General features: G+C 45.0%; 1 long non-coding RNA gene across 2 annotated transcripts; it reads left to right on the top strand.

The window, feature by feature from the left end:
* The first annotated feature begins 8 nt into the window (after positions 1 to 8).
* On the top strand, positions 9 to 16,034 carry LOC137478456 (uncharacterized). Of its 2 annotated transcripts, XR_011001582.1 has the most exons (3): positions 9 to 1,007; positions 15,039 to 15,168; positions 15,867 to 16,034. It is a non-coding gene; the product is annotated as an uncharacterized lncRNA (long non-coding RNA). The 2 variants fall into 2 exon arrangements; XR_011001581.1 differs by lacking the exon at positions 9 to 1,007 and having other exon boundaries at positions 14,504 to 15,168.
* The last annotated feature ends 1,465 nt before the right edge of the window (positions 16,035 to 17,499 follow it).

The following is a 17,499-nucleotide window of genomic DNA, read 5'->3' as shown; positions in this document are numbered from 1 at the left end:
CCTTGATTTTGTAGTGAGGGAAAAGGCTAGCATGAATAATTCAAAAATAATGCTGAGACTGTTAAGATTTAGTACTGGAGAGGTCATCACAGTTGGGAGAATGAGCTAGGAGACTATTACTATTCCACGATCTTTGAATCTCAAGGTGACATCATTATTATTTCTCTATATCTATAATGTGGTGCTGCAACCAACTCATTGCAGTGTTTCTCATGTAGGGGAGAAAGATCAATTACATACAGACCTCAAAATGTGAACTATAAGCATAGTGTCCAATAAAACTGTCATTAACAGTCACCACAATTTTAACTGTGTGCTTCCAGGTCAAGCTGCTTTAAAAATGATAACTGACATTGAAAGGTTGAATAAAGAGCGCCCGTTCTGAAGGGGATGGGGCTGCACCCAAATAAGTTGTCATTAACAAATTGGCTAATTCCCTTCTTCAGCATTCAGCATTCCTCTCGTTGTTTCTGGTTGTACATCCATAGAGAACTCTGGGACAAAAAGGAAATAAAATGCTGAGTTTTCCACATGATCAGCATCAGCAGCAGTACTGGGGATGCAGAGGAAGCGTCCCTGTGCAGTTTAATTTTATTTATTCCTGTGGTGGATGAGAAACTGAAAGATGTCACCCAAATGGAAGCTGTATTGTGGTGGTGCTTTAACTGTTACCTCACCTCTTGGTGTGCCTGTGGGAGCCTGAGTTATCCAAAATAAACACTCCTGAGGAATACTGGGAGTAATGTATGCCAGGAAACAGCCGCCAGGACTTCAGAGGCGCCTTCCATTGGGTGAGCGCTGCCTTGTGTGTTTAATTAAACATCCCTTTCCCTTGGAGAATATCCCCCAAGACTGCAACTCTCCCAATAAACAGTTTTCCACGTGTTTTGTTTTCTTTTTTTGTAATTTTCAGATGAGTCTGACAGATAAATAAGGTAGCTTTCATAACAAAATTACAGAGGAAAAGTGTTGGTGAGCCACCTGTTCAGAACACGAGGGCATTTGATGTAAGTAGAGCTCAAATGTTTGTAAGAAATAATGCTGCAACTCTTTGAGGCTGTGATTCCTCCTCTGGTTTTGAAGGAGCAAGCTCCTATCCTCTTCTCTTAGTTCTTCCCAGTTTTCCGTGTGGGGTTTAGGCTTGCAGCACTGGGAGAGCTCCTCGCTCCTGGATAGCTGAGCATGGAGGTGGTGCAGGATGAGGAGCATCCCAGGGCTGTGCCTGCCTGGGCTCCAGCAGATCCTGCCCTTCCCAGTCCTGGCTTTCTGCCTGTTTTTTCCCCTCTTGGCTTCTTCAGAGCCATGATCCACAGACAGGAACACTCATAGTTCCTTACCAAAGCCAGGGAGCTCCAGCAGCTGCTCCAGGGGGCCTTCCCAGGATATTGATGGCTCTTGGATATCCAACAGCTCCTCCAGGTTTATAGAGAAGCCTTTATTTTCCTAAATTCTGATTTACCTCGTTCCTATGAATTAGATATTTTTACCATACAGCCTCAGACTGGCTGGGTGGGAAGGGACCTTAAATCCCATCCTGCCATGCCATGGACAGGGACACCTTCCACTATCCCAGGTTGCTCCAAGCCCCATCCAGCCTAGCCCTGAACACCTTATAAAAAAGATTTCATATGACGAAGAAACACAAGGGGCAAAGAGATGCAAAATGTGTAAAGAAAGAAGAGCCTTTGTTATTTTGCTTGCCAGGCTCTCTGGTGTGCACAGCTGGATGGAGAGGGCACTGTGGCAGGACCGTGGGCTCCAGCCCTGCTGAACCAAAAGATTAAGAGGAGATTGGTCAGAGAAATCAAAATTATAAAGGCTGGGAGAGACGGGATCCTGCAGCAGGAAAAATAAAACAACTGTGAAACAATGTCTCTCTAATGGCTACAGGAAGATTAAGAGAGAGCAGCGCAGCCAGCTTCCTGGGTATTGCATTTTTCCTGTTCAGTCAAACATTTATTTTAATTTTTAGCGTTTTGGAGGAAAGCCACATGACTTCAGCTGCACTTCACCCTCGTTATGCACCTTGAAGTGCCGGGATGTTTGTGTCAGGTTGTTGCTCACTGTGGTGCTCCTCCTCTGCAGTGGTTAATCCAGCACGGACTGACCCCTGGCGCTGCCCTGGGGCTCATTTGGGAGGGCCAGGAGATTAGAGCATCATCACCAACAGGAATGGGCTTGTTGGACACCTAAGAACTGGAGATCAGAGAATCATGGATTGGTTTGGGTTGAAAGGACCCTAAATCCCACCCAGTGCCACCCCTGCCATGGCAGGGACACCTCCCACTGTCCCAGGTGCTCCCAGCCCCAGTGTCCAGCCTGGCCTTGGACACTGCCAGGGATCCAGGGGCAGCCCCAGCTGCTCTGGGCACCCTGTGCCAGGGAACAATTCCCAATTCCCAGTCTCCCATCCAGCCCTGCCCTCTGGCAGTGGGAGCCATTCCCTGTGTCCTGTCCCTCCATGCCTTGTCCCCAGTCCCTCTCCAGCTCTCCTGGAGCCCCTTCAGGCCCTGGCAGAGCTCTGAGCTCTCCCTGGAGCTGCTCCTCTCCAGGTGAGCACCCCCAGGTGTCCCAGCCTGGCTCCAGGGCAGAAGGGCTTCTATGAGAGGAGACAAAGGAGCCAATTCTATGGCACAAACATTGAGGTTTCTGGAGACTTCAGCTTGCTTTTGTCCTTATCACAGCCCCTCTTGTTTTGGGGCCACCACACCACAGCAGCAGCTATATTTACTGTTAGATTTATATTCAGGTGCTATCCCAAAATATGGGATTCTGCAGGTCAGGGGCCAATTCAAATGGGTCACCTGCTCCAGGATTTCCAAACTTAATATTGCCCTGATTTGTGCTATAAGGAGCCTGGGAAAAGTTTTGCTGCCAGTTCTGCCTTTGAGATCACCTGAGGATTTCCTTTGGAGCCCACGTGCTCCCTGCATAGTGCTGGATTTTGCTTGCAAAGGCCATCTGGCTATGGGGGATCTTGTCTGAGATTTAAAAAGCATATTAATAATTTAATAATAATGAAATCTTGCTGACAAAAAAATGTAGTTTTGCAGAACCAAGCAGGGAGGAAATCCCCTTTTTTTTGCCAGAGTTTGGGTTTCATAATGTGTTTTGAAACAACACTGGAGTCCTTTCAGAAGAGGGAAGATTATGGTGCACTGGTCCCTAAACCAAGCCCAAAAACACTGAAACAAGTGTTTTGAATGGATTCTTTGTTCATCACTGTCCAAGCTAGAAACTCCATCAATAAATAATAAATTTAGTAAAAGTGTTGAAAAGCTGCAATAATTAGAAATTGCTTTTCCAATGGAGGACATTGTGTGCCCAGTGCCCGGTGAAGGATGGAATCCTGTTATCCCACCAGGAGAGAAGAGGAAAGTGGCACAAAATGAAAGGCTAAAGAGAGTCATTAAAACCTGTTTATCATTAAAAAATAAAAGCACAAGTTCGTTGCTAGCACGGCAATGCAAAGTGCAGCGTTCAAGGAAATGTAAACACAACTGCAACTATTTCATTTCATGGGAGGTTTTTGTTGCTCTCCTATTAAATTTAATGGGTTGCCTCATGAGAAGCAGCTCATTAATATGAATACGAGGAGCACGTTTCAACCTGCAAACTAAACAACACAAAGATGGGTGATGTTGATTTTCCCTGGCCTTTTAAAAACATGAACTACAGCCGTGGAAGTAGCTGGAGCCTGGGGATAAAGCAGGGAAGTGGGAATCAGGGGCCTTGCTTCTCATCCCACTCTGTGTCAGATCCCTCTGATGTGAACCCAAGCAAATCAATTAACTGCTGTTTGCTTTGGTTCCTGAACCAGGTTAAATCAACCAACACCGCACTGCTTATTGGGAGGCTAAATAATTGCAATTAATTACACTGGTCTCCATGAACATCACTGGAGTGGGGCCCCAGGGCTTGGGCTTGGGATGCTTTGGTGAGCAGAGTCTGGGCTGATCCAAAAGCTCATCCAAAATCTCCACCATGTCCTCCATGGGAAAAACAACTTCTCATTATTGTAGCTTTTCAACACTTTTTCCAAATCCATTACTAATTGATGGAGTTTCTAGTTTGGACAGTGGTTGCAGTGGTTGCCTTCATTGGTGAGGACTCCAAGCATGACCATGGAATTCGGGGTTTTCTATGTGTCTGCCCATGGACAAGGCTGAAAAGAGCATTCCCCCATCCTTGGTTCCTTTTGGGATGATGGACAAGAGTCTTTCCTAAGAGGTTGCTGCTTGATGCTTTCAGGAGGCAATTACATGAAAAAAAAAGAAGCAAAATTAACAAAACGCCTTCAAAATGAAATGGAAAAATCAGACAGCAAATAGCCAGGAAGGGTCATATTTTTGGCCCTCAAAATATTTTAATTTTCCCACATTTATCAAATTAGGAATCATTTTCCAGAAGACCCTGGATTCCAAAGTCTCTCTTGTGATTGCACTATTTGGCCACAAGACTAAAGCTCACCTGTGACTTTCAGGTGTTGTTTAGGGACTGGTACATCAAGAAACTTTAATTGTGTTTCTTTACTTGTCACTTATTCATCAGCAAAATTCCATATGATGGTTTTAAATTCTTAAGTAGATGTGGGGTTTGTCTTAAACCCTGGTAGTGGAGTTTATATATGGAGGGACTTTGAGGCATGGGAGATTTCACTTTTTTTTTTTTTTTTTTCATATAAAAAGATGCCATAAAATAAATGTTATAAATAGAAAGTGCCAAAAATTCAGGCTTTAGTCCTGCAGTGGGATAGGAACTTCTACATTGCTGTAAAACATTGCTTAATTCAGAGTTCCTACAGCATGAGCCCTCCAAGGTGGGTATTTCCCCCAGAGTTGTCCCTCTCCATTCCTGCTGGGAGCTCATCTCCTTGATGCCTCCAAGGTCTGTCCAGGTGCTGGAAAACATGTAAAGGCAGCCTGCTAAAAATGAAAAGAAACCACAAAAACTGTGATTTTTTTTTAAAGTTCCCATCTCATTGTAATGGCAAAAAGTTGAAGCAAGATCCAATTTATATAAAACTGACACCTGACAACTATCATTGACACAACATTTTTTTATCATTCTTTCTGGAATTATTTAAAATGAGGGTTTTATTCTGGCCTCATATTTTATGATCTGGTTCTGCTTCTCTAGAAATGGGAATTACACTCAATACTGGGAATCCCAGAAAATCCATTCTGTCCATCACCAGCCCAGAATTTGAGTTTTTTCTTCTTTCTTTTGTTCTGTGGAGGAGCTGCCATCCTGGTGGGAACTGCAGAACTCTGGGATGAATTAATCCCCATCCCTGTCTCCAGCCCAGCCCAAGGGAGCTCCAGACCCAAACCATGACCCACAAGCCCCCATCAGCAGTTGATGCTGGTTTGCACTGGGAGGGAAGACTGGCAAAGTCTTGCCTTGTGTGGCAGCCTTGGGATGGATCCCAATAAAGTGAAAAATTCATAATAGAAATAATAAATAATCAAGTTCATGATAAGTCCATAAAACTTTCAATATTAATTAAACTTGTAGCATAAAGCACATAAAAGTTACTTTGAAAACTCAGACCTGATCCTCAACTTGCACAAGGAAAGAAGTGTGAAACATTCTACTTTTTTTTTTTATTTTGTTGTGTTTTTGCTCCATTGCGCATACTCAGGAGACCCTTTTATTTCAAATTTAAAATAGTTCATGAAAATCTGTATTGACGTAATAGCTTATTAGGCTACAAGCAAAATATTCCCAGAACTAATTTTTAATTAATATAGTTCACTGAAAACTTATAAAAGATTCATACATAATATGATAAAAGAAATAAACATCCTCAATACCATGTTAAGTTTCTTTTCTTTGTCAAACATTGGGTTTTTTCCTCTGCTACCAGCACAATAAAACCTGCTCTTACAAAATTGACTTGTCTTTGGCAGCTCTGTCAGATGTGATATTTTCTGATCCATAAAATGGTGCTTATTAATCAGAGTCAGACTCTGAACCCTCCCCTCACTTTGGGCACTGCCTTTCATAAACAGCTTTGTATTTTTAATCCAGAATTTCCCTGGAGCCACTGTCCCCCCAAAATGCTGCTCCAGAGCTCTGGAGGCTACTGGAAATCCCCTCCCTGACCTCCAGGAGTTCTGTGTCACCCATAAAAACAGGCTGGCACACCTGGGGGGGCTCACCTGGAGAGGAGCAGCTCCAGGGAGAGCTCAGAGCTCTGCCAGGACCTGAAGAGCTCCAGGGGAGCTGGAGAGGGACTGGGGACAAGGGATGAGGGACAGGACACAGGGAATGGCTTCAAACTGAAAGTGGGTAGATTTGGAGGGAATTTTGGGAAGGAATTCCTGGCTGGGAGGGTGGGCAGGCCCTGGCACAGGGTGCCCAGAGCAGCTGGGGCTGCCCCTGGATCCCTGGCAGTGCCCAAGGCCAGGCTGGACACTGGGGCTGGAGCACCTGGGACAGGGGGAGGTGTCCCTGCCATGGCAGGGTGGCACTGGGTGGGATTTAGGGTCCCTTCCAGCCCAAACCATTGCATTGTTTTAGGATTTTTAAGTGACAGGTTTTCCCCAGAGCTGATCTCATCTCTCTGCAGTCCCAGCAAGGTGAGACACTGAGTCCAGGCCCCCTTGGTGGGTTCCCTCTGCAGGCAGGGGGAAGTTGCCATCTCCAGGGATGGCTTTTGGCCCTGGCAAGGGAAGGTCCATGCCAGGATTGCTGAGCAGGAAAATGCCCTAACCCAGGTGCCTCCTGAGGGGTTGGTCCCACCTGCAGGGGCTGACCCCACAGAATTTTCACCATCAGAAGGCACAGAGAGAGCTCCTCTGAGAATTGTGAAGGTCTGCCCTGAGCCTTGCCAGCAAGGATGAGCTTCTGTGACCTGTTTGGCACAATACACTTGATTTTTGCCCTAAAAAAAGCAGCTGTTCAATGGATGGGATCTGATATTGAACGTTGGGCTCTGAGGAACCCTTTCCTCCTCACATTCTTCTGTCCCTCCAAGTCCTCCTCAGACACAAATCCTGTTTCACTTTGAGTCCCTGTTAGTTCAGCCTGTGCACCGTTCCCGTTTGCATCAGAGGTTTCCACTGTGGAATTGGATACAAAAGTTTATCTGGGACAGCTCCATAAAAACTGGGGGCTCTTGGTCATGGGGAGGGATGGAATGCACTGCCTGGGTGGGACTGACCACAGCTGGGGTGTCCAGTCACAGGGTGGAGGCTTTACTCCTTCATCCTTCCTTGTTTTGGCAAGGACAGGAATTTCTCTGGAAGGATGACAACCTGGATCCACATTTCCTGCCCTGTTATTCCCAGTAGCTGCAGTTCCTCCTGCAAGGGCTCCAAACAAAAGCTGTGTCATGCTTCTCTTGAAGTGGTGACAATTGAAGCTGTTGATTTTTGTGTGGCTCTAATCAAACCTTGCTGCTTTTGTTTGGAGGAGAGGCACTCACATTCCCACCGAAACTGTTCTGCCAAACTCCAGCATCATGACACTCCCAGGGGCAGAAGGGGATTTGGGATTTGAGCTCCCTGTGCTGGCGCTCTTGACCGAGGGCAGAAGCTCCTGCTGGTGGACCAGGGAGAGAAAAAAGAGAGAAAAAAGAGAGAAAAAAGAGGGATTTATGTTTTTATATCTTTTAGCAAAAACATTAAGAAATAAAGACTGAATAACAGCAGCCCCAGGGGTGGGCTGAGAGGTCTCTTACCTGCAGAGCCATCTCCAGGTGCCAGAGAACCTTCCATTCATGTATCAAGAACTGCCCAAATCACTAAATTCTGTGTCAGAAAGACTTCAAGTATTTCACTGGAGATCTGATCCATTAAAATCTCCTTGGGAAGCACTTGCAAATGATGTCCAGTGTGCCATTTGTCATCTCAACAGCGTGTCCACTGAAGGAGTGAGGTGAAAATCTTGGCCATCTCCTGGAAAATCTTTCCTAATTAATCCAATTGAGTGCCTTAGTCTGAGTCAGGATAACACTATGTATTTAATAGGATTTAGCCCTGTGAATTCTTGATATCCATAGCTCCTATGTGGCTTTAATGTACTCAGCATTTTCCAGGATTAGGTGTTAAGGGCTTGATCCCAAAACGTTTAAAATCAATAGGTGTTTTCCTTTGACTTCAGTGGGCTTTGCTTCAGCCTCTAAATATCAGTCAATACTTTCTGATCTGAGCACAGAAAAATACTTTTCAATCGCAGTTCCAAAACTCTTATTACTCACTTTGCACCACATAACTTCTTAACTCTGTGTGGATTTGAATAGGGAAATATTAACCAAAACAATAATGATATTATTAGCTGAAGTTTTAGCTTTTAAACTCAATAAAAAGTACCGCTGGGTATTCTTTACTGTTATAGAAGAAAAATGATTAATTTAAGGTTCAGGTGCAAGACAAGGTCAGGAAAGAATTGTTACTGTATACAGTGAGCATTTCAAGATGAATTTGTAGTTTGAAGTATCATTTTATGATGCATTTTCTGTTTTGTTATCAGGGGAAGTATGATGGGTGACATACGAGTGATCACAGTGTTTTGGTGCAATGTTCTGTGATGGGCTTTTCATAAAAATTAGCTGACAATGTCATGAGTATACAAGTAAATTTATAGCTTTCATACTGGACTGCCATTCCCAGAGCTATTTCCAATCACTTGGGCTTTTTATTAAGTTTATTGTTCTTTTATTGTTCAGTGGAGTGTAAGCAGTGAGATTACAAATAAATGTAAGTTGCAGCGGGTATGAAGTCAGGCTTGCAGAATTAGGGAAGATGTGAGCAAAGAGAGCAGAAATTAATTTGAATCCTGGGGAAAGGAGAGCCCTGGCATCATGTGGAGTCAGAGCCTGCTGTGCCCTCCTGCCACAGGTACCACCAAACAGCCCCAAAACAAGCTCTCAACTGTGCTTCTAACATCCGGACCACTTTTTCCCCCTTTTTTGCTTGTTTTTGTTGCTCAGTTTTCTCTCCACTCTCTTTCTTCTCTTACCCCAGCACTTTCTTGCAGCAAAACAGCCCCAACAAGTAAAGGGTGATGAAGTTTCTCATTTTAGCATCATTCTCAGAATATCCCTGGCATGGAACCTTCAGCATTTATTTCCCTCTCCTTTTTCTCCCCTCAAACAGCGAATACTTTATCATTTTGGTTAATATCCTGACCAGCAGAGCAGAAAATCAGACTCATAGCTTTTAATGACACATTTTCAACTGCAAGTTAGTAAAAAAAAAAAATCATTTTTATGTGGTTCTCCAATACTTATACAGACTTGGAGAAACATAATTAAAATTTGTGTTCCTTCTTTGTTATTACTGCTGTGGACTCCACTTAAACTGGATGCTGTTTGTCTGGGCAATCAGACAATAGCTGGAATCCAAAAGCAAATCGATTTGCTGTGTGGCTTGGGCTATTACTTAAGTTATAAATAAAATGATTTTTCCCAGATGGCTCCCTGATGGCCCTGCACTCTTCCTGGTACCAGCCCCAGATTTCATCCCTGCTGCATCTCCCTGGTGCATTCCCAGGCTGCTGCCACCTCCCTCCTCCCTCCGTGTTCCTCCTGTCCTCCCCCAGATGGCCAAAATCTGTTCCTGGAGTGGAGCTGGAGCTGGGCAGGTCTGGGAGGAGATTTCCTGGAATCCCAAGGTGGCCACTGAATTCCTTCTGAGGCCAGGCCTTGCCAGAGAAGCTGCAAAAGCCTGGCTTAGCTTTGGAGGACCAGCATCAAACTCTACAGAAAGGGAGGAGTTGAGTTGAGTTGAGTTGAGTTGAATTGAGTTGAGTTGAGTTGAGTTGAGTTGAGTTGAGAAGGGATTCCAAAGTTTCAGGCTCCACCCTGAGGGCAGTGCCAGGTTTTTCCCTTTCTCTGTGCCAGGAGATGCCCAGCCCTCATCCCTTCCTTGTCCCTCTCTCTGCTGAATAAACCCCTTGAAGCCACTGGTGAAGAATGAAGTGACGTTTCAGGTGGCCAAGTTGGCCTCCTAATTTATTTTTCTAGAGAAAGCATTCTGAAACAGAAAGTCTTAACTTTTCTCAAGGTTGTGTATTTACTTCACGGGCAAGTTCTTCCAAAAATGTGGGCAGGGCACCACTGCAAACTAAAAATACAGATCTGAGAGCATATAACACACTGACCCAAGCTTTGCTTTCATTTTGCCTTTTCAAGATGACTAAAATTGTCAATCCTACATGTTATATTTTTGTAATTTTTGGTTTTTTTTAAGAAAACAGGGAAAATGTTCCCGGTAATCAGGCAATGTTCGTAACAGGAGGGAAACAAGTATATTGGAAAAATGGTGGGTCTAAAAATAAATATTTTTCCATGAACACACAAGAACTATATTGAGAATTACAGGGGAAAAAAAAATCAATAAAAAGTAGTATATAATAGCCATAGAGTTCAAACAAAGTGCATTCATTCCCTAGTCCCTAGGAGGACCCCTGATATATATGTGCAAAACTTAATGAAAATCAGACTTTGTCGTGTCATCAAAAATAGCAAAGCAGTTGGCTGAGTTTTCCCTGCATTTTGGCTACTCCTTGCTCCATAAATATAGCACCTATTTAAAGGACCAAGCCTTGTTCCCATTAAAGTTGCAAACCTCAGACAAACTTTGGCACAGGTTTAGGGGCCCTGATATTTGCTTGGAGCGTGGTGGGGTGCTCAGTGGGGAGCTGAGCGTCCCAGGGGGGTGCAGGTTTGGTGGGATCATCTGGGTGGTCGGGCACAGGGGGACCCCCTGATGGGACCTGGGCTGTCAAAATCACAGAATCCCAGAATGGTTTGGGTTCAAAGGGACCTGAAATCCCGTCTATTCTCACCCCTGCCATGGCAGGGACACCTTCCCCTGTGCCTGGCTGCTCCCAGCCCCAATGTCCAGCCTGGTCTTGGGCACTGCCGGGGATCCAGGGGCAGCCACAGCTGCTCTGGGAATTCCATCCCCACCCTGCCAGGGAACAATTCCTTCCCAATATCCCATCCAAACCTCTTCTGTGTCAGTAGGAAGCCGTTCCCTGTATCCAGTGCCTCCATTCCTTGTCCAAAGTCCCTCTGCAGCTCTCTGGGAGCCTCTCAAAGGCAGTGGTTGTATCTTCTCTGTAGGCTGGCGTTCAGCCACGGCTGTGGCTCTCATTTCTGTGACTATTCACCCAGCCAAGTGTATTTTATAGCAGTGGTTGTGGTTTGGTGTAGGGCATATTTTGGACTTATTTTTGGATTTAAATGCAGGAGGATGTTCTGCTGTGCTTCCACTCAGTGCCCAGGGATTCTCCTCCTGATCCCAGCTGTTCAGGGAAGATGTGGTGCATGGCCCTGCCCAAAGCTCCCTGTTGGGGCTGGAGCAGAGAAATTCTGTCAGTCATCCAGGAAGTATTTGATTATTTTTTTTTTTTCTGCATATTATGTGATCACAGTATTTTTTAAGGATCTGGGCACTTTTTCTTCACATGAAAGTTTAATCAATCCTGTTTTTCTCTCCCCACTGACATTGAATGTCCCTCAACCTGCAACTGAACAATTTTAGGGAAGTCAAAGAAAATCTGATCCTGAGCTCATTCCTGTTTGATGAAATTTAAGCAGTGAGACCCCCAGCCAAGGCCAGTTGAAGACAAGGGGAGCATTTCTGTTTGTTTCCATGGGTTTTGTCTACTTTTGTTCATGCCAGAGGCCCATCACAAGTGTTGCAGTTGGGAATTTGTCCATAGGAGCCTCTGCTCTGCTTCGCCTAAAAGAAAATTCCAAACCAAACAAACATTTTTATTTTGCTCATGGAAAGAGTACGGGAAGGGATGAGAATAGAGATATCCAGTCTGGCTCGGAGCCAACACAGCCTGGCCAAGAGGCAAATTTCCTACAATTTAGAGATATGCTACAAGAAAGAAAACACATTGTTGTGCCAGGCTTTGCAACTTTGAAAGAAAGGAAAAAAAGAAGGAAGAAAGAATAAAAAGAAAGGGGGAAAAAAGGAAAATGGGAAAAAAAGGGAGAAAAATTAGAAGAGGCATAAGGGGGAAGGGAAGAGAAGGGAAGGGAAGGGAAGGGAAGGGAAGGGAAGGGAAGGGAAGGGAAGGGAAGGGAAGGGAAGGGAAGGGAAGGGAACAATCACTTCTTAAATTAGTTTAAAATTAATTCCTAGAACTTTCTTTCCCAGAAGACAGGCTGGCTCCTCCCTCCCTCAGTCATTCCAATACAATGGCTGGCTCCCGGGCAGAAACCTTCAACAGCAGTTTTGCAACTCCTCGGATGAGTAATCTTTACTTCTGCCCCACTCTCCTGAGTAAGGGATGCTTGAGTAAGAACTGGTTGAAGGGTCTGGCCTGCTGACAGCAGAGCAGGGCTGGGTTGAGCAATGGATTCTCAAAGTGGTGCCAGCAGCTCCATAAACTTTGCAGGAATTTCTTCCACAGAGGCTTTAGGCACAGGCACAACAATCACCCTGGGCTCAGCAGGGAGCTACTCACAGAATCCTGGAATGGGTTGGGTTGGCAGGGACCCTAAATCCAACCCAGTGCCACCCCTGCCACGGCAGGGACACCTCCCACTGTCCCAGGTGCTCCAGCCCCAGTGTCCAGCCTGGCCTTGGGCACTGCCAGGGATCCAGGGGCAGCCACAGCTGCTCTGGGCACCCTGTGCCAGTCAGTGCCTTACATTTTTATTTAAACACTTTCCTTCAAAGCACAGCCAAATTAACTACATTTACATATTTTTATAAATTTGTCAACTAGAGGCAAAATATGAACGTAATTGTGAGCATGGTGAGGAAAAGGCACAACCTGCTAAAAGACCTCATATTGGAAAGCTTGGATTATCAAGCTTCAAGATTTCACTTTAAACTTGCCAAGTTTGTAGCTGGATAAGCAGGTATTTTAAATAACATCTTCCTGGCTGCACTCCTCAACTGATAATATTTAGAAATAAACAGTATCTGTAAGTATTTTCACCTTTCTGGAGTTTTTTAATGGGAATTAGTGAGGCTGAATCTCAGGGGACAGCTTTATTTTGTTAAACCTCTAACACATTTTGTTTCATGTTGAGTCTTTGGGAGCTCTAATATGTTTTGGGTGGGTAATGTTTCCATACATTACTACTCCATTCATAATCCATTACTTGGATAATTCCTCATTTGTGAGACCTGGAGAAATTATGGTATTCACAGGCATTTTTTGAATATTTATATAATGTCATAGCAGGGCTTAGGATATCAGTTGGCTGGAGACAAAGGCAGGATCCTCAGTTATTCTCATACTTAAGTACCAGTTTGATTCCTTGGCAAAAATGTAAATTACAATGTTGGAAGGCAAAGAATTATTGAACAAGGGGATTACATTGCAAAGCAGTTATTTCAACAGCTGCTGCCCCTAAGAGGGGATCGGAATTTTTCAGGGATGTAATTTTCCTGTGCAGAACTCTGGTACAAAGTGAGAATAGCAGCACAATTAAAAGGACGAACATCCACGAGATTCTGTGGGCTGTGATGAGTGTGAGTTGTTCCTCCTTGGGCTGGGAGCTGCTCCCATGTGGAGCAGGAGATGTTGGTAGGTTTAAGGGGAGCAGGAGATGATGGTGGGTTTTAGGGGAGCAGGAGATACTGGTGGGTTTAAGAGGAGCAGGAGATGTTGGTGGGCTTAAGGGGAGGAGGAGATGATGGTGGGTTTAAGGGGAGCAGGAGATGATGGTGGGTTTTAGGGGAGCAGGAGATGTTGGTGGGTTTAAGGGGAGCAGGAGATGATGGTGGGTTTAAGGGGAGCAGGAGATGATGGTGGGTTTAGATGTTGGTGGGTTTAAGGAGAGGAGGAAATGGTGGGTTTAAGGGGAGCAGGAGATGTTGGTGGGTTTAAGGGGAGCAGGAGATGATGGTGTGTTTAAGGGGAGCAGGAGATGGTGGTGGGTTTTAGGGGAGCAGGAGATGGTGGTGGGTTTAAGGGGAGGAGGAGATGATGGTGGGTTTAGATGTTGGTGGGTTTAAGGGGAGGAGGAAACGATGGTGGGTTTTGGAGGAGGAAACGATGGTGGGTTTTAGAGGAGCAGGAGATGGTGGGTTTAAGGGGAGCAGGAGATGATGGTGGGTTTAGATGTTGGTGGGTTTAAGGGGAGGAGGAAATGGTGGGTTTAAGGGGAGCAGGAGATGTTGGTGGGTTTAAGGGGAGCAGGAGATGTTGGTGGGTTTAAGGGGAGCAGGAGATGCTGGAGCATTTACGGGCAGCTCAGGCTGAGCAGCAGCTTGGGCTCTTCCACAGCCACGGGCTGGAGTGGTGCAGCTACAAAATCCCTAGAATTTCTCCTGGAGCTGTTATCCGTGTGGCTCCCAGCCTTCCCACTGCCATTTCTGGCCCGGGAAGTTAATCTTGCTCCTACTTGAAGGCTTTGTTTTCTGGCACAGATGCTTCTGCCTTCCATTGCCCGGGGACATCCAAGTGTCACCAGGTGTGAACGGCTCCTGGGGCGGATCCCAGGATGATTCTGCAGGAAAAGTTAACGGCCCTAGCTCTGGACTTGGCCATTTCCATGTGAGAATATAAATGTTTTCAGAGCAGGGAAAACACGATTCATTTTCCTCCTCAGAGGGAGAAGGCGTGGAGTAGGCCAGGTAAGCGAGTTGCCACCGATCACGCAGGGAACCAGGCTCAAAATCCAGAATAAATATGTCTCCTGAATCCAATTCCCAGTCCCTGGGTAGGAGGTATTTTTCCCTGTCTCTTTCCTTTGCAGCAGGAGCTCTGTTGTGACAGTTACTAATGGTTGCAATCATCGTGGATCTTACACCAGCGTGCAGCACAACCAGGAGGTGTAACAACAAGGCTCCACTAAGTAATCCATTATGGCAACCTGACATCCAGGAGAAGTTTATTTTATGTAAATAACAGTTGATTTAGGTCTGGATCATTGCAGAGACTCCTCCTGGTTCCGGGACCTTTTGCTTGGGAGGGGAATTTTGGGTGGGAACTGAGAGAGGGAAGTGCCCACACAAATACGCAGCTGGAATGTAACACAAACACCAATGTGGGATTTGAAAAGTCCAGTGTAGGAATAAATTTTCCTCCTATAAATTGTGCTCTACACACAGGTGAAAAACATCTTCCCATAAAGCCAGGAAACAGTAAATAATCCCTAAATAATCCCTTGGAGCAATTGAAGACAGACACGGAATTGTCCACTGTCTCATCCCAAAAAGAAGAGTTCCATCCTACATCAAGGTGTTCCTTGGGACTACAGGTGTTTGGGAATCCTGGGAGGATCTGGGGTTTATCTGTGCTAGTTGGATCTAAGACAAAGCAGTCTATAAAAAGGCTTTTGCAAACACTGGTGGGAATCAGTCTTATGCAGAGAAAATGTTGGAAATTATTTAAATTGCAGTGTAAGTGTTTACTTTTCCTGGAATGAAATCACGGTGTCCTTGTCTCTCCAAAGCCTTGGTGCCTTCTCTGGCAGCTTCCATTTGCCTGCAGTGCTAAACCAAGAGTCATCAGAGGGCTTGACTCTTGGCTTAACTTTAGTCACAGCCTTACTAACCCTGCTTAAAAATGGCCACTTTACTTAACTAAGTTGCTAAAGGATGTCCTGAATGCCTGTCCCAGTGCTCAGCCAAAATTAATGGTGCAAACCCATTGTTTTTAAGGAATATGCCCTGGGTTCTTTGGTTCTTCCTGAGACATTTGAGCTGCTGCTGGGAATGTTTGTTCTGTTTGGTTTTTTGTGTTTTTTTTTTTTCTTTTTTTTTTTTTTTTATGGGGTTTGAATTTAAGCTGTTTTTATGGGAAGTGTGATGTTGCTTGCATCGATTTGGCAGCTGGGGAGACGGTGTTAGTGGGTGACCTTGAAAAATGTGATAAGTGGCAAGGGTGCTGAAAGGTTGAGGCACAAATGGGGTGGCTAAAAGCATATTTATTTCTAGCCTGTGCCAATGGAGAGGGGTGAAATCCATGGATCTCTTCTCCACAAGAAGAAGCTCCTCAGTAGCCATGGAGTACTTTCCACCACGTTCATCTCAGCTCTGCAGAGAAAATATTCACAGCTATAACAGGGTTATGTGAAACCTGACAACAGAGAACCTAGAAGCCTCTACAAAAAAATGAAGGGGAACTTTTCGAAGCGAGACCTGCAGCTGCTGCAGTTTGTGTGGAAAATGATCTAGAAAAGAGTTAAAACTAGAAAAAAACTCGCATCAGTAAAATTGAAAACGCTAATTCTGCTCTGTGTGTAGCAGCTGCAGGTGAGTGTGGTGTGTAACAGCAGAGTGAGGAAATTACCAAACATTTCCCAATCCCTTTCTGTCTGAGATGGAGCAAACGCAGCCCCCAGGGTGCAGATGGTTCCTGTAGCACTTAGGCATCCATAGAAGTGTTTCTGTTTGCCAGAATGAAGTGGAGATTTTGGCTGATAATGATTTATTATTCTCAGCACAGTGATAATTTAGTGGTTTCCCCAGTAAATCAGCCTGAACTCTTCAAAGAGAACTGGGAGGACCAGTCCCTATCCCCGAAAAAATCCAGTTTGCTTGGGCAGGAGCATGGCTAATGAAGGATTTGCAGGAAATCAGAAAACATGGATAAAGAAGGAGTTTATAAAATATTATTGATGTCACAAGTTTGTATTGCATGAAACACACCGGGGTGCCTCTGAGCAGGCAGGGAATGAATTTCTGGCTTTAGGCAGCAGTGGTGGGATGTCATCTCCTGGTGGATCCCAGCCAGCTAAAGGAAACAGGAGATCAGGGAACTCGGAGATGGATGCTGCAGGAAAAAAAAATAGGCTGGACAAGTCTTCTTGCTGCAGCATTTAAATAAAATTGTGCTTAGAGATACTGATGGGACAGCTGGAAAAGGAAAAAAATCCTCCATTTCATTCTGGCTACAAAATGTGTTGGGGTTTTACCTGGGAAACGTCGAGGCAGAGTCAGAAAAATGGGAACAGAAAGTGGCAGTCTTTGAGATTCCCCCAGTTCTAAGGAAAGCTTGAAATGTGGAACATTCCAAAGAACCAGGGACTTCTGCAACCAGGACTTTGTTGCTCTGACTAATTAAAATAACAGGGGAAAAGGAGAGCAGCTGCCACATGTAAGATTTCTACAATGCTACCAGTGGCCTGGACACCATGTGACAATACTCCTTATTTTCCAGGACGATGTTTACTGTGTTTCCTCATGATTCCTCCAGATATTGGTTGTCTTTCCAAAGTATTTCCAGGGCAAATAAAAGTTGTGCTCTTCTCATTCTTTCTCCAGTGTCTGTTTTTGTCTGAGCTCTTGCATTCCCATCCCTGGCCGTGCCCAAGGCCGGGCTGGATGGGGCTTGGAGCAGCCTGGGACAGGGGAAGGTGTCCCTGCCATGGCAGGGGTGGCACTGGGTGATTCCAGCCCAAACCGTCCTGGATTCTGTGATTCCCTTAGATCTGGAATGGACATTTGCATCTAGCTCGATGCAAATCTTTCGATGATCTTTGAAATAAAACCAAGGGATGTATTTAATTAATAAAGTGGTTGATAAAGCCTCTCCTCATCCCAAACCCATCTAGCTGATTACTTTGCA

Source organism: Anomalospiza imberbis, chromosome 8 (genome assembly GCF_031753505.1).
Source record: "Anomalospiza imberbis isolate Cuckoo-Finch-1a 21T00152 chromosome 8, ASM3175350v1, whole genome shotgun sequence".
Lineage (NCBI taxonomy): Eukaryota > Metazoa > Chordata > Aves > Passeriformes > Viduidae > Anomalospiza > Anomalospiza imberbis.
The sequence above is the reverse complement of the archived record's forward strand: the minus strand, read 5'-3'. Positions and strand labels throughout refer to the sequence as shown.